The sequence below is a fragment of the Pongo abelii genome, chromosome 9 (genome assembly GCF_028885655.2).
Source record: "Pongo abelii isolate AG06213 chromosome 9, NHGRI_mPonAbe1-v2.0_pri, whole genome shotgun sequence".
NCBI classification, from domain to species: Eukaryota; Metazoa; Chordata; class Mammalia; order Primates; family Hominidae; genus Pongo; species Pongo abelii.
In genome coordinates this window covers 25,887,146-25,910,501 of record NC_071994.2, presented here as the reverse complement: position 1 = coordinate 25,910,501, position 23,356 = coordinate 25,887,146, and the positions used below count along the sequence as shown (strand labels likewise).

Here is a 23,356-nt window from a genome sequence, read left to right as displayed (position 1 = left end):
GGCTGAAAGATTCTGAGTTTCAAATCAGAGAAGAGAAATTTAGCACATAAAAGGAACTTAGACTTTTACTGAGAAGCAGACTTCTAATTGGTTCCTAGGTATATGTTTGCACCTTCTTGAAAATAAGAACTCTGGAGGAGTGGCATGAAGAAAAGACAGCCTTAGTGGCTATACTTTTCTCTACACAATTATTTATTCATTCATTCATCCATCAATACATTATCTCCTTTATTCAACAGTTACATATCGCAAGACACTGTGCTAAGTATGATGGGGAGATAAGATATAATCAGGTCAATATGGAGAAGTACAAATTGGCTTGTCCAAAACTTACTCCCTACATGCTTCCATGCTAGTCTCCCAAAGAAGGAGCTTTCTGCCTGCAGATTGCCTGGAAAAATAGCTACAAAAAAATGTTTTAAGGCAACCAATTCTAGTAAAGGCTGAGATAGCAGACTAAACCATTTTCAAGCATGTCAAAGAGCTGGAACTCTGAGGCTTAGACATGAACCCACTGACTCTGCCAGAGAATGGGCTTGTGTTCCCCAAACTATTGGATGTCCAGTTGGCAGAACAGGACTTGGAGACAAAACTATGCCATACACATAGTTGATGGATCTCAGCTCTTAATCATGCCAGGAGAAGAGCTGTTGCTTTCCTAATTAGTTTCTTAAAGCCTTCTGGAGTCCAGTGCTTGATTTATTCCATCTCTGTGTGCTGCCCCAAAGTACAATGGAAAATTATACTCTGTTTCCTATCACAGTGAAATCCACCAATATAATACTTTTTCATCATTCCTAGTGTGTTAGCTGCCTGTTTTTTTGTCCTGGTTTAATCAACACTTTTGTGACTTAAGAAGCTCATAATGTAAAAGAGAAGATAAAACACTTAAATGGATTAAATTAATAAGAGAGAATTACCTGCCATGGAAAAAGTATGTGCCACATTTAGAGGGAATCATCTGTTCTTTTTACTGACCAACCTCTACCTCCCTTGAAGGTATTTGATAGAAACCAATCCCTGCACCTCTCACTATTTCATTGCCAATAAGAGGAATGACTTATTTTACAGGACTAATGCATCTATACCATTCACTCATGAAAAGTGAGAGGTAGGCTTTACTTCTTGATGCAATTTATTAGCTCTGTAACTACGATTCTCATCCAAGGGGCCAGTTTCAGGGTGATAATATTGGTCTAATGCGCAGTGTGTTTTGGCCTTATGTAGAGAGTATATTTATCAATACAGTCTTGCTGATAATAAAGGTGATATTTGAATGCCTAAGGAAGTCAAAACTTCCTTGTCCCCTTCTTAATAGGTTTAGAACTTAGAAAAGACATTTGATCCAATGACTCCTTCAATCACATTTGTTTAATTCAGACACGAATTTGTATCCCAGTTGGTTTTGGAAATATTGTGTTCAATCTTGAAATGTCAATGTACTCATTAGCCTATGGCTGTAATTCTCTCATTGGATTCTGTGAGGGATTAACTGAGATGATGTGCCTGAATCATATAAGATATTCAAAAATTCTTCTTGTATGGTGTACATGATGTAAAGAGTAGTCTAGAAAAAGAAACTTGATACAGCTCTGTTTACAATAGCCAAGATTAGGAAGCACCCTAAGTGTCCATCAACAGATGAATAGATAAAGAAAATGTGGTACTTATATGCAATGGAGTACTATTCAGGCACAAAAAGAATGAAATTCAATAATTTGCAACAACATGGATGGAACTGGAAGATATTATGTTAACTGAAATAAGCCAAACACATAAAGACAAACATCATATGTTCTCATTTATCTGTGGGATCTACAAATCAAAACAATTGAACCCATGAGGATAGAGAGTAGAAGGATGGTTATCAGAGGTTAGGAAGGCTGGGTAGGAGGAAGATGTAGGGGGGTAGGAGGAAGATGTAGGGGGGTAGGAGGAAGATGGGGATGGTTAATGGGTACAAAAAATTAGAATGAATGAATATGGCCTAGTATTTGATAGCACAACAGGGTGACTATAGTCCATAATAATTTAACTGTATATTTTAAAATAACTAAAAGAGTATAACTGGATTGTTTGTAACACAAAGGATAAATCCTTGAGAAGATGGATACCCCATTTTCCATGGTGTGATTATTACACATTGCATGCCTGTATCAAAACATCTCATATACCCAATAAAAATATATACCTCCTATATGCCCACAAAAATTTAAAAAAAATATTTTAAAAAATCTTGAGAGACTAAGGGAGTATTATCGACTCTCCATATGAAGAACATTTGGGCCAGGCCCAATGGCTCACACCTGTAATCCCAGCACTTTGGGAGGCCAAGGTGAGAGGATTGCTTGAGCCCAGGAGTTCAAGACCAGCCTGGGCAACATAGTAAGACCCTGTCTTTATTTTGTTTATATATTTTTTTGTTTCTATCATATATAAACATTTTTTAAAGTAAGGTAAAACAGAATATTTGATCTTTTTTCAGTTAACTTAAATATAGGAAACAAAAAATTTAACAGATGGTCCCCAACAAATTGGAAACTTTTCTGTGTCTTAAGCCTATGACATGCCAGCCGGTTTGACACCACTATTCAGAACTGAGAGCTTGGGTACTGCAGAGAACTATCACAGGAGGATATTTAATAAATTGTGGTGGAAGTCAAACCTCAGTCTGTGCCACTCACCTCAACAGGACATAGCTCACCATGTGTCATTTAAAATGCAATTCCCTTTGAATGGACAAAGAGCAGTTCTATTACTAGACACCACTGCTTTTACTACTAGCAGTGGTTTAATGATTTTATGTCATTGCAATAATAGAAACATGACATTCAACTGTGACTACAGCTTGTATGAGTCTATTTTTGGAAAGCTGATTTTGCAGAGGACATGGAAATGTGGAGTCTTGGTTCCTGTTTATTTCTCAAAAGCCTTGGCCAGTAACTCTTATACATCACTCCCCTCTATGGACCTTTCATGACTTTCTGAAATGAGTGTAGTGATTTGAAGTACCAAACAATGATTGTTCACAGAAAAAATCTCTTCTTTAGAAAAGGTGAATTGGGACTGAATCCAATTTTTCCATCAAAAGAAACATCCCTCATGGAGTATTTCAACGCCTGAGTCCTCACTCTTGACAGGGAAGAAGCAAGCAAAGAGCAACAACAAAGATAACCAAAATAACACATTCTTTCTCAGTAGAGGACATTGCCATCTACCTTTTACAGATAAATCTGAAGCTAAGAGACATAAACTCCCCCAATGTCCTGTCTTCACACATAGACACTTATCACTGTCAGTACTCAGAGTTCAACTTCTTTCTAATCTCAGAACAAGTGCTTTTTCTTTTGCTTACAGCCAACCCTTTCATCTCTGTTCTTGATTCCAACTCCTCCTGTCTTTTCTAAGACTTTGATCCATCAGTGCTCTACGTTTTTTCCTGTATTTTCACCTCTCCCCTTGCTACTGGACCTTTCAGTCTGTTCACATGCTAAAATCCTTACCATTACACACACACACACACACACACACACACACACCCTTCTGTCTACGTGTAGTTACTGACCTATTTCCCTTCACAATGAAACTGCTTAAAATAGTCCACATTTGCAGTCTCCCATTTTAAAATCGCCTGTTTTCTCTTATCCATCTATAAATACGTACATGATTTTTCCTTGTATCCTTATTTCAAACAACACACTACAAGCATTTATTTGTCCTTCCTTCCTTTCAACCCACACTCACAGCCCTCTGCTTGCATCTTTCTGGCCGGACTGCTCAAGTGAAATTCATCAATAACCTCCTAACATTTAAAGATAATGGCCAAGACTAGTAATTTAACTGTCATCAGCATGTGAAACAAAAGACACCTCCTTCCCCTTTTGAAAAATGTTTCTCTCTTTTGGTTTCATGTTGCTGCTTCTTTATTCCTCCCACTTACTATATATTGGACACATATTTTCCCCAAATACTATGTCATCAGTATAGTAAAAATAGTTAAAATAACCCTAAAAAGGTAGGGAATATTGCAATATTATATACATTTAAGATCAAGCAGGTGGAACCTAAAGAAATGGAATCTTTACCTAAGTTATAGAGTAAGTAGAATATATGAGGTAAGAATCCAGTTTTGTCTGATACCAATGTACATTTTTGAACATGTTATTATGAGAATTACATATTCCAAAAGTACAGAAATATACCAAACGGTTGCAACCAACAAAACCCACCTACTCAAAGATTTAACAAATATTTACATTTTGCTTTTATTTTTACTTTTCAGAGACAGGATCTTGCTCTGTGACCCAGGGTGCAGTGGTACAATCATGGCTCACCGCAGCCTCAAACTCCTGGACTCAAGGGATCCTCCCATCTCAGCCTCCCAAGTAGCTGGGACTATAGCCATGTGTCTGTACCCTGGCCTTTGCTTTATTAACCTCAGAACTTTTTTCTTTCCAGATTGATATAATTTAAATAATTGAAGCCCACATTGCATTCCTTCCCAATTTTTCTACCTTTCTCCTCAGAGAGAAAGCCATTATTCTTTAGTTGGTATGTATCCTTTACATTCCAAAGTTTTTCTACTATTGGATTGATACAGTCTTCTTTATTCCTGTCTTCCTTTCCTTTTTCTGTCTGAATATTTTACATTCATTTTCTTTTCTGTTTGTGGGTATTTATACATTTTTTAACATGTATACTTAACATCTGATTGATAATATTTCTAATCTTCTCTCCAACCAAATAGGGCATTTGAATGTATTCACACTGAACCTCTTCCTCCAATTTACCACATTAATTTCTCTTGCTTTTGCCCTGTAAAATACCTTGCCTGAAACTACCAAGAAATTAGTAGCATATATTATATCAGTCTGTCTGTCTATCACCTATCTATCTATGTTATTTTTCACAGACAAACCTTACATGTATATGAAAGGGTTTCTTTATCATCTCACCCTTTCTTTGGGTTGGAGGTTCAATTTTCTCTCACTGATTTTCATTCTCATATAGATAGATAGATCAATAGATCGATGATAGAGAGAGAGATAGACAGACAGTCTATAGATTCTAATTCTCACTATGTTTATGAGATTTTTTCCCCATTTGGATTCATCCCTGAATTGAAGTTTAGCTAAATGTAGAATTTTAGGTAAACAATTATTTTCCGTCCACTCTTTAAAGTTTCATTCTGTTGGGGCATCTGGTCTCCATCATGGCTGTGAGACATCTTCTGTCATTCTAATTTCCACTCCTTTGATTGCAATAGATGTCTCATCCTTGATTGCTTTCAATATGTTTTCTGTTTGTGTGAGTTTGGAAATTTCACTGCAATAGAACTAGGTGAATATTTGCTTTTAATTAAACAATGTGTGGATGTAGTACTCATTCTGAAGATTGATATCATTTTTTTTACTTCAGGCAAATAACAAACTACTGTATGATTCTTTTGTCTCTATCCTCTTTGTCTATAATTTCTCTCTTCTGTAGTATGTCATTTTATTTGTCTTAACTATTCACAGTAAAGCTGCATGTCTGGTTAATTTAATCGGATCTATTTCCAAGTCACTAATGCTTGTTTACACTTAACTACATCTTTACAAATGTATTTGCTCACAAAATCTTACAGTTTATAGCTCCACAGTTCAATATTGGAGTCCTTCTCCAAGTCTGATGTCTGTGGTCATTTTTTTCTTTTATCTATTTGAACGTTTAAACACAGTCATTTTCATGTGTCCTCTGGACAATTCTATTATCTCTACTTCTGGGGATGTAAATTCTCCTATTTGTTGCATTTTCTGACTTTTCATTATGAATTTCCATTGGGGATTTAAATATTTCACTCTTAAATCACCTTCATGGGGGTCATTATGGAAAATTTGTGTCTCCCCAAAATTCATATGTTGAAGGCCTAACCTCTTAGACGACTGTATTTGGAGATCAGGTCACTGGTATCCTTGTAAGAAAAGGAAGAGACACCAACAATGTGCACACATAGAGACAAGGCCATGTGAGGACATAGAAAGAAGGCAGCTATCTGCAAGCCAAGAACAGGGTGCTTACCAAAACCAACATGGTTGGCATTTGGATCTTAGACTTCTAGTTCCAGAACTGTGAGAAAATAACTTTCTGTTCTTCGAGCTAACCAGTGTATGGTATTCTCTTATGGCAGCCCACGCCGACAAATACAGGAGCATTTCAGGAGCCCCAGTCTATAGCAAGGATCACCGTGTGTCACTTCATATTCACCTCTTCACTGCTGTCATCAGTTTCACTGAGTTTGTATTAGGTTTTTGTTAATTTCTCAACTTGCCCTTCTCATACTACATACAAATTCGGAACTGACAAGTTTTCTTAAAGTGTCTCATATGGCCAATTTCTCAACAATGATTCATTTTAAATGATGGCTGGTGGTCAGAATTTTTCTAGTTCTAATATCAAAGCCATAGCAGAATGATCTCCTGTCTCAATGTTTTTTGCAGGTAGTACAGATCCAATCACCTTCTACTTGCACTCAGCTCTGAGGGTATTAAAATGTCACACTTAGCATTTAATGACTGTTTCCCCCTGATAACTCTGATGTTTTGTGCCTTTGATTACTGATCTTACCTTGAATTTGTCCTTCACTGCAGCATCTAAAAGCTCTCTTTTCTTGTTTTTTTAACCATGTGCAAGCATTTCTAAAATATTTCTTTCATAATTTAATTGATTTAGAGAAGTAAATTTTTCTTTTTTTTGTAAATTTTTCTATATTGCCTTAATTTTAAAATACCAGATGTCCTTTTTGCTCTATTTCATTATGCCATTTTTCTTGTCCTCATCATATCTCTGACTACATATTCTGACAAGTAAAATTGTTTTCTCTTTCTCTACTTGACAATGAAATATTGATATTTTCAGAGGATTGGTCTTCTCTTTCAATAGTCTTCTTGAAAAACCTAGTCTACTTGCAATGTTTCAAGTAACTCATTTTTTAACATTTTTGCTTGATACATCCAATGTGAACCTGTTTTTTGGGTTATAGAACTGCATGACCACCATTAGCTTAAACTCAGAATGTGTAGAAGAGAACTCATGATTTTTCCAAATAATCCCTCAGAAATACCTTGGAACATGGCACTGTCATCTTTCTGGATAATCAAAGCAGAAACTAGAAACCATCGATAATGGTTTCCTTTCCTCAATCCCTACCTTCAGTGGAGAGGCAAATCCCACTTTCTCAGCCTCCTTTACCTTACCATTATGGATGCCTTAAGCATATCTTAAGCAGCTATCCTTAAGCCCTACTCATAGAGAGATAGATTAGCTTCTTAGGATTTTTCACTTGCAAGATTTAATTATTAGCCAAATTGACATCCATACCACTAATCAGTTTTATTGTTTCTAGTTTTCTTTTGGCTGCCAGTGGTGTTTTCCTTCTCTTTCTAAACCCTAGAAGAAAATCTAGGCAATACCATTCAGAACATAGGCATGGGCAAGGGCTTCATGTCTAAAACACCAAAAGCAATGGCTACAAAAGCCAAATTGACAAAGGGGATCTCATTAAACTAAAGAGCTTCTGCACAGCGAAAGAAACTACCATCAGAGTGAACAGGCAACCTACAGAATGGGAGAAAATTTTTGCAATCTACTCATCTGACAAAGGGCTAATATCCAGAATCTACAAAGAACTCAAACAAATTTACAAGAAAAAAAACAAACAACCCCATCAACAAGTGGGCAAATGATATGAACAGACACTTCTCAAAAGAAGACATTTATGCAACCAACTGACACATGAGAAAATGCTCATCATCACTGGCCATCAGAGAAATGCAAATCAAAACCACAATGAGATACCATCTCATGCCACTTAGAATGGCAATCATTAAATAGTCAGGAAACAACAGGTGCTGGAGAGGATGTGGAGAATTAGGAACACTTTTACACTGTTGGTGGGACTGTAAACTAGTTCAACCATTGCGGAAGTCAGTGTGGTGATTCCTCAGGGATCTAGAACTAGAAACACCATTTGACCCAGCCATCCCATTACTGGGTATATACCCAAAGGATTATAAATCATGCTGCTATAAAGACACACACACACACGTATATTTATTGAGGCACTATTCACAATAGCAAAGACTTGGAACCAAGCCAAATGTCCAACAATGATAGACTGGATTAAGAAAATGTGGCACATATACACCATGGAATACTATGCAGCCATAAAAAATGATGACTTCATGTCCTTTGTAGGGACATGGATGAAGCTGGAAACCATCATTCTCAGCAAACTATTACAAGGACAAAAAACCAAACACCGCATGTTCTCACTCATAGGTGGGAATTGAACAATGAGAACACTTGGACACAGAGGGGAACATCACATACCAGGGCCCATTGTGGGGTGGGGGGAGTGAGGCGGGATAGCATTAGGAGATATACCTAATGTAAATGACGCGTTAATGGGTGCAGCACACCAACATGGCATGTGTATACATATGTAACAAACCTGCACATTGTGCACATGTACCCTAGAACTTAAAGTATTATATATATATATATATACACATATATAGAAAGAGTAACTAGCCCATACTTTTGAATCCATGGGTCTTTTTAGTGGATTTTCTTTGCCTATAGGACAAAGTCCAAACTCTACCTTACAAAACTGATTCTTGGTAATTGAGCCTTTGACTACTGGTCTAGACTTATTTTTCATAGGGCTCTATACCACCACTTTGAACTCCAGCTCAATGAAGCTGTTTTTAGTGTCATGTTTTCATGACTTTTTTCAAGCTATCGCCTCTCCCTAGAATGATCTCCCCTTGCCCCTTGAACTCAGCATCACCTTCCCAAATCTCTCATTCTTTTCCAGGGGAAGTTGACAACATCCTCCTTAGCATCTCAACCAGAAATAGTTATTCCTGGTTCCTATTGTAATCTTAATTCTATTGATATAAAAGCATGCCTGTCTCACACTCTGAGACTGTGAGATGTTTTAAGACGGGGTTTCTCAACTTCGATGACATTGATATACTGGACTAGATAATTCTTTGTTGTCTGAGCTGTACTGTGTATTACTGGATATTTAGCATTCTTGACTCCTAGTCACTAAATGTTAGTGGCACTTGTTTCCCGTCAGACATAACAATCAAAAATGCCTTCAGGCATTATCAAACGTTCCCTGGGTAAGGGTGGGGATTCTTGATTATCAATCACTGTTTTAAATTAGGAACCATATTTCAAAAGTCCTGTGTTCAAAGTCACAGCCTGCATTTCAAAATATTAGTTGGCTAAATGAGTACATAATAACAATATTCTAGTTATCAATAAATAGTTTGTTTATGTGAATATATGTATACCCTCATCTAGCCATTAAATAATTGAAATACAAAATATTTCACTTATGAATTATACTTTTGAAATAATTCAGAGAGATAAAGTTCAAATAATATTACATACATGTGTCATCAAGACACACACACACACACACACACACACATCATAGTGAAAGACTAAATGCCAAGTAATACACACAGTCAAGTAAGAACAATTAGCAAATTTGTGAATTGGTTGCCTGTTCACATTTATTTTGCCAAGGCTAATGTTTAGTTAAGTCAACACTTCTGCCAATTATATGAGCCTTCATTGAATGAACTCATGTTTTAATTTTAGCAACTTTGCATTTAACCTTAAGGAAATATAACCTCCTGGGCAATTGTCAAAACAAGTGACTACATTGACGACGTGTCCCAGAAATAAAAGCTAAGTAAAACCATTATATTTCTTAATTGCTCTTTCTTTAGACATTTACTTGATAAATATTTAGAGAATTTTTAGAATGTGGTAAATATTTTAAGGAAGTAAAAAGATCTTCCAAGGTATTTTTACCGCTGCTAGGAAAGATAATTCATGTGTGCAAATAAGCTAAAGAAATTGAGTCAAAAGGTTAAGAAAGTTCAAGTGAAAATGGCATCCTAGTGATTTATAAAAACTGAGGAAAGAATCATAGAAAGACAACATGGAATGTTGGCCTTAGGGGGAAAAATTGTTAATATCAGTATTACTTATAATATTACAAAAAAACCTGAGAAGTCTTGACATTCAACAGTAGCTGAATAGTTAACATTTTAAGATTTTAGTCATAAAAACTCTGCAATAATATGAAAAGCTACATAGTCTATGTTTAAATTAACATTAGAAAAAAAATTTGCATTCAGTTTGAATTTGAGCAGGCTTGTATAAAATGCATCACATAAAAATGCCTAGAAGAAAATACATTACAATGCTAATGGTTATTTCTAGATTACATGGCTAATAGGGGAAATATGACTCTTTCTTTAGATATATCAGTAATTTAAATTTATCTTCAATAGCTGTACATTTTTATTTATGCAAATATGATCAACTAAACACAGATTTTGTTCTTTGACTCCACTCAGATATGAGAATATAGAAAAGCTTTCTTTTATTCACCACATATTTCTATGACTTTTTCAAAATTTTCAGACAGCACAAGGGGAAAAAAGTTTGTGAAATTTTGTTTCTAGACTTTGCTATTTTAACAATTTATTAATTAGTTCATAGACTAGTCCTTAGTCCTTAGATTAAGGGGGCAGGAGGGAAATCCCACAGACTCAAAAAACGTAACTGTGCAACACTTGGTGGGAGCATAGCCTTCTCCAAAAGCCTTTTTTTTTTTTTTTTTTTTTTTTTTTTTTAAGGAAAACACTGGGAAAGAGCAGGGAAGTCAGGAATGCAGATGCGCAGAAATGCACAAGCACACAAAATGTCCTATACTTGTCCCCAGATACCTCTAGTATATTAGGTCATTAATATATCTTAAGGCTCATACCTTTGTCTCATACTTGACAAACTAAAGCCTGCTACCTCATACCTGAACCACATCTAATACATTTCCAAGTCTGTTCAGTGCTAAAGAACTTTAATTTTTAGAAAAAAAAATTTATTTTTAATTGACAAATGAAATTGTGTATATTTATCATGTACAGCATGTTGTTTTGAAATATGCATACATTGTGAATTGGCTAAAATGAGCTAATTAACATATTACGTTACCTCATATACTTCTCATTTCTTTTTTGGTGAGAACGCTTAAAATATTAGGCTAGCAATGTTCAGGAATATGTTATTATTAACTACAATCATTATGTTGTACAATAGATCTCTTTAACTTATTCCTCGTAACTGAAATTTTGTATTCTTTGACCAATATCAAGAACTTTCCATGCTAGATAGAATATTAAAATGAATTTCAGGTAAAATAAACGATGAAAAGTAGTTAGAACATTAATACTCATGCTTGATTTGGTGAATCTCTGGTAGAAAGGTGAGGTGGATGAAAAGATTAGTTCTCAGAATCATAATCTGAATGGATGGATTCTTTTGCCCTATGTGGCTTTGAAGAGAAAGCTCAAGAATATGAGACCATCTGATAATTATTTCTCCAACAACTCAGTGAGGGAAGGACTATGGGTAGTTGCATTTTCTAAATGAGAAAATTGAAGTTCTGAGAAGAGAGTAATTTGTCCAAGGTTAAATGTTCATAACTCATAAGTAGCAAAGGTGGACTATGAAATCCAGCCATCTAACACCAGAACAATGGTTTTAATCACTATGCTATAACATCCCCTATACAAAGCTCATATGATTGCAAAGGGTCAGAGCCTGGAGACCCTGAAAATCTGTCAGGAGGACTATAATAACCTAAATAGGTGAAGGATCAGAACTCAGGAAGATATAAAATGGAAGGGTTCTATAAACATGCAGATGAAAAAAAGAGGACTCCAAGGTAAAGTCTAAGAATGGATCTGAAACACTCACTACTCCTTTTTTACTACCCCCAAGTCAGTGAATGGGGTAGGTGGGTCAATTTCATTTAAACACTCATAAGATAGATACAAATTTGCATATGCATTAAAAAGTGACAAAAGAGAAATACGTTGGCAATAGGGATAATGCAGAAGACGCTAAAAAAATGCAACCATTTGAGATTTCATTGACTTATCTACTCTCACTTCTATACTCATTTTGATCCTTTCCATTTGCATAGTTACTTTGATCTATATTATATTCAGGTTATTTCTAAGATAAACCAGTTCACCTGCATGGAGCAGTATTCTGTGTTTGTTTTGTTTTTACCTCTGTTGTCTTGGGCACTGTGATTGAAATTGTAAATGATGACTTAGTAGGCAAGCAACATTAAAAATTATAAATTTGAAATTTGCCAAATTGAAATAGTCATAGTCTCTCTCCCTCTCTCCCTTAAAAGTAACTTATTAAAAAGCACTCATCTATGTAACAACCAGTACATCTGAAAATTTTATTGCAAATTGTTATACAGTTTTTAAAAGGTAGGAATTCAGGCCATATAAACAAAAGCTTAAATCCCTTTTCTTCCAGGAAATCTTCGGTATCACTGGAGTCTACAACTGATGTCATCTGTACTTGGATAATTTGCCTCATCTCTGTCTTATATGGGATTTATATGTATACATGTTCTGCCTCCCAGGGGAGTTCTTACATAGTCAAGTGGCATCTTTTATACTTTCAATTCAGCCTCCTTGACAACTGAATGCAAGGGTGATGAGGTAGATACTCCAGCTGCCCATCATATAGACATTCTCCCTTTGTGCTTTCCTGATAGAATCTAGAATTGGTGTGCCAATGGGCCCAGCTACATTTTCAGGCTCCCCTAGAGGTAGAAGTGGCTATGGAATTAAGTTCCAACAAATGGAACACATAGCAAGTTTTCCTGGTGAATCTTCTGGGGAAGCACTTAAAAAAAATGAGGACTGGTTAAGTTTGCATGTGATTTTGACCACCTACCATTCTACTACCTTCTTCCTGAAACAGGCCAATTAGCAGTACACCTTCCATCTAGTGACTGTGGATTGACCTCAGGTATAGAAGCTCTGAACTAAGAATGTCAGAGCCAAAAGATAGAAAGTGCTTGAATCTCTATCAGACCAGCCTGAGATGAACACCTCCTGATACCTCTTCAGGAGGGGTTCAACCACTTTTTGTTTAGCTAATCCTTAAATCTCTGTTTCTCATAGCCAAACAGAATTTTAACTGATACTGGTGAGATAATCATACCAAAATAACAGTAACAAAACCAATTCTAAGACAATCTGTTGCACTTATATACCACTAAGCTGTGGACTTCCCAATAGCCACATGAAAAAGGATTTGTGAAAGTTTATAATGCTCTCATGAGCTAATAAAAAAGAAGTCCAAATCTATATACAGCAAAATTTATTCCAGTCATTATAATTGAAAAAAAAAAACCTATTTCATAGGTTTTTGTGTAGGGGGAGCAAGTGATATCTTGATTGGTGAATTTTGGTAATTTTTTGATGATATAAATTGATCTTCCTATGCTTATTTCTTCTGGTGATATTTGAAAAAAGAAAAATGTTAAGTTTTCCAGTAGAACTGTGAAAATATTTCTATGGAAAAGGCAAACCCACATTGTTTTCTAGTGGCATGACCTGATTTAGAAGTTAAAGAATGTAGAAGAAAGAATAGTTTGTGTGAGAATTTTACACTCTTCAAAATGAATCATTGTAGTCTAGCTGCACACAAAAGCTAAATGTCCACAAATGCGATATTAGCATTGTTGTAAAGTGCCTGAAAGGCAGGCACAATTTTGGTAAACAAGAGGCAAAGCACATACTTTCTATTTTGGGGATGAAGTGGAAACTATATACGTTGAGGTATAAAAACTACAGTGCTTGCTCATAAAGAGGACCACCTATGTATACACCAGATGAACCTAAAATGTTTCTAAAAGTAGAACACTTATTAACCACAGTTTGGAGTTTACTCAAATGCTTTAACAAGAAATAGAATCAAAGAGATCAGCATTATAAAAAATAGAGAAAATGATTTTGATCTAGATTATTTTGAAAGCAGGTGTTACTGTTTTCTCACCTTGACCACCAAAGGATAAAAAATTATTCAGCTTATGTATACCAACTTAAGTATCTGTCATTGTCAGCTCAGAGTAGTATTCAGGAATTAATGCCCAGGTATAGGATACTAAAATAAGAAAAAAGGGAATGTCAACTGTGAATCCAAATGATACCCTGCTAGTTAAGAAAAGGAGATTTTTTTTTGCGAAGAAAAGGAGTTATCTCTTAAATATGGAAAGCAAGGGAATTCAGAATAGAAAAGCTGACAGAGACAGGGCAGTCTTCATTTACATGTCAGCTGTAATATCTGCCTTACGAGACTATTTACTTGGTAGCTGGATGACATTCCTTAAAACTAGTTACCGTAGCAACTGCCACATGACACATGTGGCTCCAAGACAGAGAACATCTTCCTGCAAGAAACAAAAGCACCATCAATGTTTCAGAGGAACATTACCATTTTGAGTAATGCTGACCGTGTGAAGGAAAGGTGTTAGCCCCAATTCACGGTGATTTTTTCCCTTTAATTTCTAGATCCTGGTAGGGTGTCAACAGTGCTTTCAATTTTTTTCACTCCTATTTATCACTTCTCTGTCTTTTTAAAATGTTAATTACCTAAATATTAGCTTTTGGTTAAAGCTGCTAAAAAGCTTCCCACAAATAAAACCTACCTTCACAATTTCATTAAAAATATCTTTTCAAGACTTTTGTATTCTTACCTCTGTTTCTTCGCTACTACATTTTTTCACCCTGAATACCCATCTTTAACTCCAAGTACATAAATACCCCCAGCCACTCATAGCTTAGCTCAACTGTCACTCTTTTCCTAAAAAAATTCCCATTTCCTATGAACAAATGTTAAACTCTGCTAATTTTCTACTTCTTCAATTTTTCTAATTTCTATCCTATTTTAAGCAGTGTATTAAATGTATTAATGTGCTCATTAGGGATCTTTTCTCCATTATTGACTCCACTGAATTTTGTGTAGTTCTTTATTGCAATATGGCTAGTGGATTATCATATTGAGCTTATGACTTCTACTTACCTCTTTAGGCTAACCAGAGAGTAGAAACATCTCTTCACATCTGTGTCTGAGTGCTTGAAACATACAGGTGTCAACGAGTGTTTTTTATTTGACCTATATTTAATAATAATTAAAATAACATAACATAATTGACACTAACTCATTCCAACTTCACAAGAACTGTGAGATAGTTACTATTAATACTTGTATTTGCAGATGAAGATACTCAGCTTTGGAGAGGTACAGCTACCGTCCTTAGATACACAACTATTATATTAACTTGTAGATCAGGATTTAAAAATTGAGCTGCAAAAGGGACTCAAGCTTCAGCTGCTAGGCACAGATCTTCCTTTGCTTGTGAGGTAATAAATTAAGAACCATTAACTTATTTGTTTTGAACATGGGATAGAATATACACATGAAACAGATTTGTCATGACACAAAGCCTTAGCTGTAACAAATTAAATCAACACCCAGGACCTTCCTATCTACATGCCTCCTTACTATCATTATATAAAGATCCAGTGTCAGGTAAAACAAACAAACAAATAATAGCATTCAACTCTACGATCTTGGACAAAGGTTATCGTTCCTCCAAGTCATTTCCTTACTTATAAAATAGAAGACTTAGATTACAGGATCTCAGAGATTGTGTACTGGAATTGAATCTAAGATGCAGTATGCCCCTTTCCCATATTATATATTTTTACATTTAGAAAGGCCATGTATTTCTATTCTGATAGAAAGTCCTAGGAAAGGATTCTTTGTTAAAGTCCTCCACAGTATTGGCCAGGCACGGTGTCTCACGTCTGTAATCCCAGCACTTTGGGAGGCCAAGGCAGGCAGATCACGAGGTCAGGAGATCGAGACTATCCTGGCCAACACGGTGAAAGCCCGTCTCTACTAAAAAAAAAAAAAAAAAAATTAGCCGGGCATGGTGGTGGGCGCCTGTAGTCCCAGCTACTTGGGAGGCTGAGGCAGGAGAATGGCATGAACCCAAGAGGCAGAGCTTGCAGTGAGCCGAGATTGCACCACCGCACTCCAGCCTGGGTGACAGAGCAAGACTCTGTCTCAAAAAAAAAAAAAAAAAAAAAAAAGAAAAGTCCTTCACAGTATTTTCCTATTTAATCAGAGTAATTGCCAAAATACTATTAATGGTTTACAAGGATTTATTCCTATTTCTCCTCTCTCTCAACTAATTTCATACACACACTGCTGCAACTACAATGGCATTGTTGCTATGCTTTCAATTCAGGGCCTTTGAACTGGCTATTCCCTGTACCTGGAATTTATCTCCCCTAGGTAGATGCAGGTCTCTTTTGCCTCCCTCAAATGTGACTGTCTTTCCAAGGGCTGTCCTGGTCATCCTATTTAAAATTGTATTTACATACTCCATTCTGTTCATTCTGTCATATTTTTTCTCTTTTCATTTTTAATTTACTGAATTTGTACTTTTGTTTTTCTCTTCCATTCCGATAGAACATGAGTTCCAAGGTCAGGAATTTTGTATATGTGTTGTATCATAATATATCCCCAGCACCCAGAACAGTGCCTTGTACAGAATGATTCCTCAATTTTTGTCAATTGTGTGAGTGAATAAAAAAGTAATCATCTATATTCTTTTCATTCATTCATCCTAACAATTGCATTTATTGGTGACTGCTAGGTACAGTTCTAGTTGCTGGAATCCTTTTGATGATTTTTGAAACCTTAGAGACTCACATAATTTTACCCATACTGGCTATTAAAAATTGTGTTGTGTCCAATATGAAAAATGAGCACTCTTTAAGTTAATAAAAGTCAGGTCTCTTATTTTATAAAAATCAAATGTCAAAGCTTAGACGATGAACATTAACTCTAGCTTCAAAAGCATGTCCTTGAAATTAGTCTTGTGTTGGCACAAACAAAAAAGGAAAATGGAAAACTTTAGCTTTTTTGTATATCATGAGATTTGCAGGCTATTAGGCTAAATTAGCTCCAGTTGCCTGAAGGATGTCTTAGGTAACTACAGCTATCCACAAACATTACCGCATCTAATTCTTGATGCCATGCTTTGGAGAAAATATAAAGAAATCAGAGAAACTGCAAAGAGCCCCTCTCACAATGATAAAATGCAGGAGTAAAGCAGAACTGTGAAAAAGATCAATTGAATTAAAAACGTACAGCCTGAAAAACCACAGATTACTGAGGGGAAGATTTTTTTCTGAAATATTAAAGAACAACCAAGAGAAAGAGGCTATTATCCTAATTATATAATGGGATACTGTTTTGAAAGCACTCTGGCTTACACAAGTGAGAATCTTCATTAAATATGAGTATCTCTTCACTTCTGGGGAAAAGTAGCATCAGAAGCCAAAATGGTTTTCCCTCAGCCACCATTTTGCATAAGTGGATTCTTAATTGATTCTGGTAGGGGTCATGAAGGACATACATGGGGATGACTTTCTTGCTGATAAATTGGGATGAATAGCATTCTGCTTTCATTGGAGAAAGGATAAGGAATTAGTAGGATATGCATGGTGTGATTGTTGCAGAGAAGCACTTTAATTAAATTGAGAGAAGTAACACACACACAAATTATTTCAGTCTTTGAGGTATTACAGTAAAAAAATAGAGCTTTATTCTTTGTAGACTAGAAACACAGCCAACAAAAATGTATACCCTGAGATCTACAATAGGCAGGAAAAATTAAAGGAGCCACCATTTTACTGTGGAAAGACATGGATTTTAAGTCATGAGATCTGAGTCTTTCCCTAGGTTCTATAATTACCTTGCTTTACAAACTATGGTAAGTTATTAACTTCTGTATAATTCACTTAAACTGTTAAATAGGGTTAGTGGTGAGACCAACTACCTTATAGTGTTGAATGATATCTCCTTTTAAAATGAGAAAGCATGTAGGAGAATCAATTTTCTCCCAAATAAAAGCGTTATTCAAATGCTTTATTTAATTATAGTAGATTTCTGTAGCTACCCAGAAGGAATAAATAATTCTTTGGGACCTATCATATCCTGGTGTTCAAATTCTCCAAGACATGTTCCCTAGAATAACTAACCAGGTTTTTAGAAGCAGTAACCCTTTCCAACAAGGACTGTTCTTCTTAATCGTAACCATGCAACATGCTAAGTGTGGGAAATGTTGGTAAAGAAACAGTGAGTCCAGAGATATGTCCAGAGATATGTCCAGTGAGTCCAGAGATTGTAGGAGGAAGTCAAAAGAGATGTAATATACTTGAATTACCAACAAGTCAATGGAGAGTCAGAAATTTGAAGGCAAAAAATGATGGCAGAATGCAAGGGCATGAGGAACAGGTTGAATGAAGTTTGAATATCTCTGGGTAGTTTTGATAAATTTTACCAACATCTATCATCATAGGAGATAATGATAATGGTGACCATGGTTGGTTAGACCAATCAAGAATGTTTTGTAGGTATCACTTTTCTTTTGGCAGAACTCAGTTGGAATTAATCACAACTTTGTTCCTCTTTTGTCCTTTTATCTGGTCTGTGGCAACCAGTCTATCTTTTGAAAGGAAGAAATGGTTTCTTTTCTCTCTGTTGTGCTCAGTGCAAGCCCAGTCAGTGAAAGAGTCTCTTCACTGGCAAATAAGAATTCCCCAAATATTCCATATTAATACTCTTTGCAGACATTTTTTTGATATCAATGCACACATTTGGCTAATAAAGTTATTAAAATGTGTCTCAACATCATCATTTTCTTTAATTTTTTTTGTATGCGTGAATAGTCTAGTCCTAAACAAAATCTTTTCCCTCTTACAAAATCATTCTAAAGAGAAGTCATTCTAATTTAACTCGCTAAGATATAGTATTTTGCCTTTTTTGCAAGCCATTCCACTTAAGATTAGAGCTTTTAGGCTGATACAGTACTAGAATTAAAATAAGGACACAACTTTGATTTTCCAATTTTGATTTTTTTTTCTTTTGCTTAGCCATACCTATAACCTTAGATAGTGAATTATTATCTCCAGGGGACAACCACGTTTTCAAAGCACTTTTTAAAAGCATTTTTCATGAACTTTCAAACATACCCCAGTTTTTTCCACATTTATTTCCCTCTTTGCTTTGAAATTTTTCATGAGATAATCACACCCATTTACGCTACAGGCATGCAGTGGGTCAGCAGGACCATCTGTGGAGGAAAGCTGGAGGATTATGAGAGATGGATGGCACCTAGAAAATTCAGAAACATCTAGAGGGTTATGTATCTTATCTTTCAATAACTCAGATATCCTGTGCATTTATTCATCATGTATAGAGGAAAAAACAAAGTAATTATAAATTAAAGGAGTTATAAATTATTAAGCATCACATGAATAATTTATTAATCATTCATGAGGTGCTAGTGCTGTGTCTCTGTATCTATCTGTCTGTCTCCCCTATTTTTATTTTTCTTTTTTTTCATATTTTTATTTTTATTACTTCATCATTGACCTTAAAATCACCTTAGGAGTTAGCAATTTACTATTAATCCTATCTTACAGATAAAGTCTTGGGACAAATCTCTATCATATAGCTCGCCAATTCTAATTATGGAAACAAGCTATACCTGGTATATCATATGCTACTCTGGGTATCTTAATAGCTATTTATAACATATTAATGCATTGTATTTATTTAATGCTATTTTCCCCTATATATACACAGCTAATTAACCTGGTTTTTCTTAAAAGCAATACTGAGTGAGTTCAGTGATTAGGCTTGTAAAGGAAATAATTCTATCCCTGTTTTTGAAAAATAAAAGCATATTCCGTCAAAAATTATGACCCTCTGCTAAACTCCGAAGTGTCTTCTTTCAGGCATCAAAGTTTATGTCAAATCCCTCTGACACTGTGCTTAGCTATGTTTCTTAGGTATGTCTGACTCTGTTATGTGAAATTATCCTTCAGCTTATGATTCAGTGATTCTTTAATATCTTGATACACAGCCACTTAGAAAACCACTCACCATAAAAGAAGGAAACAAAAACATCTCTCTTAACAATTATTTAGGCATTTTACTTCTTCTAACAGTTTCCACATCCATTATCTTGTTTAAGCTAAAAGATAAAGCAATGGAATAGAAACACATATTTTGTTAAACAATTTCACTTTCCTTTTTCAGTTCAAGTTAAATGATAAAATCATAGGTGTATGCTTGCTATCTGTGGCAGACACTCAAGCCAACTATCAATAACTATTCGTCTCTCCTTCCTCAATGTTAAGAAGACAACTTTTAGTTAGGTCCTTTCCTTCCCAAATAAGTATTTCCTTCTCCTCCTTACAGCTATGTGTGACCATGACCAAGTTAAAAGATGCATCTAACATCTGTAAAATTGCCTTAAAAGTCAATGGGAACCTGTCTTTCTAAACTCCTTTTGCCCTTCTGTTTCCTGGAAGGTGAATGTGATGACTGGAGTTCTAGCAATCAACTTGGCTAACAAGGATTAGAAGCACAGCCTAGGGATAATGGAGCAATCATCTAGGAGACAAGTTTTCTGAAAGAATTTGGAGAGCTGCTTTAACCAGGGCTAGACCACCAACTTCTGGGCTCTAACTTTGGTGATATATAATATATATATTGCATAAACTTCATAGCAGTACTATGAAGTAGGCATGAATATCGCTATTATACAAAGAAAGATATAAAGCTTCAGGGATTTTAAGTGATTGACCTAAGACCAAAACAGAATCCATGGTTTAGAATCACAATTCTTAGTACAGCTCTGGTACAAAATGGTTTCTCCAAATTTGCCTGTTTACCAAGTTAAAACGGGACCTAATTAAATAGACACACTTAATTTATAGTCAGATAATGAGAACAGAATGGATAATTTCCACTATGAAGGCCAGATTGGGTGACTTTAGCAGTTTATTGGCCTTCATTTCATGCTACCATGTTAGTTTCAAGACAGTTTTCTCTCTCTCTCTCTCTCTCTCTCTCTCTCTCTCTCTATATATATATATATATATATAAAAGAAAGAGAGAGAGAAGAAGGAAGAAAAGAGGGCAGGAAAAAGAAAGAAAGGGAAAAAATGCTTTTAAAATGCCAAGCAGTAGATGTCCTGAACTACATGTAAATCTAAGTATAAACAAATAGAAAATGATACAATATCTTTTATGTAAGAATTAATAGAAGTAGATTCCTGTTTTATTGGGATGGAGGACAGCTTTCTAAAAATTTAGCAAGTGACAACAATTTTGGATACAGTCTAAGAAAGTGAAACAAAGAGTACATTGGATCCAGCTAAGAGGCTAACACTGCTATTAATGCTGAAATAACAGGGAAGGTTTTGAAGTCAAAGCAACAGAGATAAAGAATGAAGGTGGCAATTGTATTAAGGGCAAGAAAACAGTAGAGGAGAAGGTCTTATACTGCTTGAATTACAAACTTTTCTTTTTGGTTTAGATTTGGCATTTTTAGCTGAGATTCCTAAATAAATCCCTCAGCTTTCTTCATTTTGTTTACTAGGTTTTAACAGTTCTATTTCTTACTGTATTTGCCTGCCAAATTTTGATTGAAGATGAAATCTACTGGGACCACAGAACATAGAACTTTACTCCATGAGTAAGACCGGATCTTGGGGCTACAGCATACTGCAGGCACAGGGACTCAAGTAGATAAATATTCATGACTGGCTCAGGCTTTCTATCCGTCAACAATAATGCTTAGCATTAAACACCTACAGCATGACAGGTATTTTGCCAACATCACCTGTTAAGTCTCACAGTCCCATAGTAGAAACATGGTGTGGTTAATGGAATGGACTCTGGAGTCACCTTTCCTAGTTTAAAACCTAATCAGTGCATCCTCCCCATCCTGAGACGTTGGTTATGTTGCTCATCTTTCCTATCTTTCAGTTTTCTTATCTGTAAATTAAGAATAAAATTAATATTCACCTATTTAAGGTGTTGAGAATTATTAGCTAAAATGTATTGTCACAGGATCCTTGGGGTGTCACTTTCTGGCCAGAGACCTCTGTGGCCAGTGGTGACTTTGCCTGAGTTTTGCTCAGCCTGCTGGGCTTGTTCCGCCCACTCAGCCTGGCAGGCTGCACGTGGTTCATGTCACTGGCCTGGGTCCCATGCTTGCCAAGGGTAAGCCAGGCATGGAGCATGGAACAGCGAGGGGCGTGTGAGTGAGGGAGCCTGGGGTCCAGCCACTGTGCACAGCCAGGCATCCCGGCCAAGGCATGGCAGGCAGCTCCAGGCACCAGCACGGGTACTGGCTCCCTGTGAGGCTATGGCTAGACTAGGCATACCACAAGCAGCTTCCACGGCAGGCACTGCGGAACACGGTGGCACCTGAAAGCTTGGAGATGACAGGAACTGACAGGAGCCCCAAAGAAGGTGTCACAGCCCTGACTCAGGGAGCTCCTAGGTCTGGGCTCCTGAAAGGGCTGCATCTCTTCTCTTTTCTTCTTCTCATTGCCCACCACATGGCAAGCAAGGAGAGTGTTTTAGCCCTGCTTGTGTTTTTCACCCATGCCATTTGGCAGGTACTGAGTTCTTGTCCTGCATCCAGGAAGAATGAGGTACGTGGACAAGTGGATGGTGGAGGGTTAGCAAGGCAAAGAGGTGCTTTATTGAGTGACAGAACACCTTAGAGGAGACCCATAGTGGGCAGCTCCTCTCTGCAGGCAGGTGGTCCTGTTGTCTGCCCGAGTCTGGCTGAGGACAGGGATTTTTATAGGCTTCAGAGGAGAGGAAGTGTGTGCTGATTGGTCCCTGGGTGGCATGGACAGGCCTGGAAAAGGCACCGTAAGTTCTCACTTGGGCCCACAGAACTGGTAGCCCAACCCCCAGGCCTCAGGCCATCCCTAGCCTGAAGGTAGGGTTTCACCAGGGACCTGTCCCTTTCCCCCCAGGAGCCTGTCACCTCCTACTGCTGTTAATCTGCCATCCATGGCATCCAGGATGCCCAGGTTGTTCGTGCAGAGGGGGTGCCTGCAGTCCCTTGCCAAGCCGCCCTTATCCCCCCTCCAGCCTCCCTCCCAGGCTCATTGGCACCCAAAGTCCAGAGTGAGCTGATGCAGCAGGGGGCTAGTGTGTGTCAGTGCTGCCCCAAGCATGTACACACCTGGCTGGGTCATGACAGCGCCCGGGCTTGGCCACAACTTTGCTCTGAAATCAGAACAGGCACCGGGAGTTGGGAGAGGCCAGGCAGCAGGAGCAGGCACTTCTGAGCCTGTGGGGGTAGGGGGGCTTCCTTGGCCCCTGAGAGTACAGAGATGCCCCATCCGCAGTCGTGGCTGGACAGCTACAGCTGAGCTCAGAAGAATGGGGCTCCCCACCTTTCAACTTGGAAGCGGGCAGGGCTTCCATCTGTTCCCAGCTCCTGCAGCTCTGTGGAGCATGCAGCCCCAGCCACACCTCCCCCACTGCAGCCAGTGTCATGGCAGTGGCCACTCCAGAC

The 23,356-nt window shown here is 37.0% G+C and overlaps 1 long non-coding RNA gene across 3 annotated transcripts in view; it reads right to left on the bottom strand.

Annotated features, from left to right (window-relative positions):
* Positions 1-23,356, bottom strand: part of LOC129047440 (uncharacterized) — a 1,160,145-nt gene that overhangs the window by 921,859 nt on the left and 214,930 nt on the right. The window lies entirely within an intron of this gene.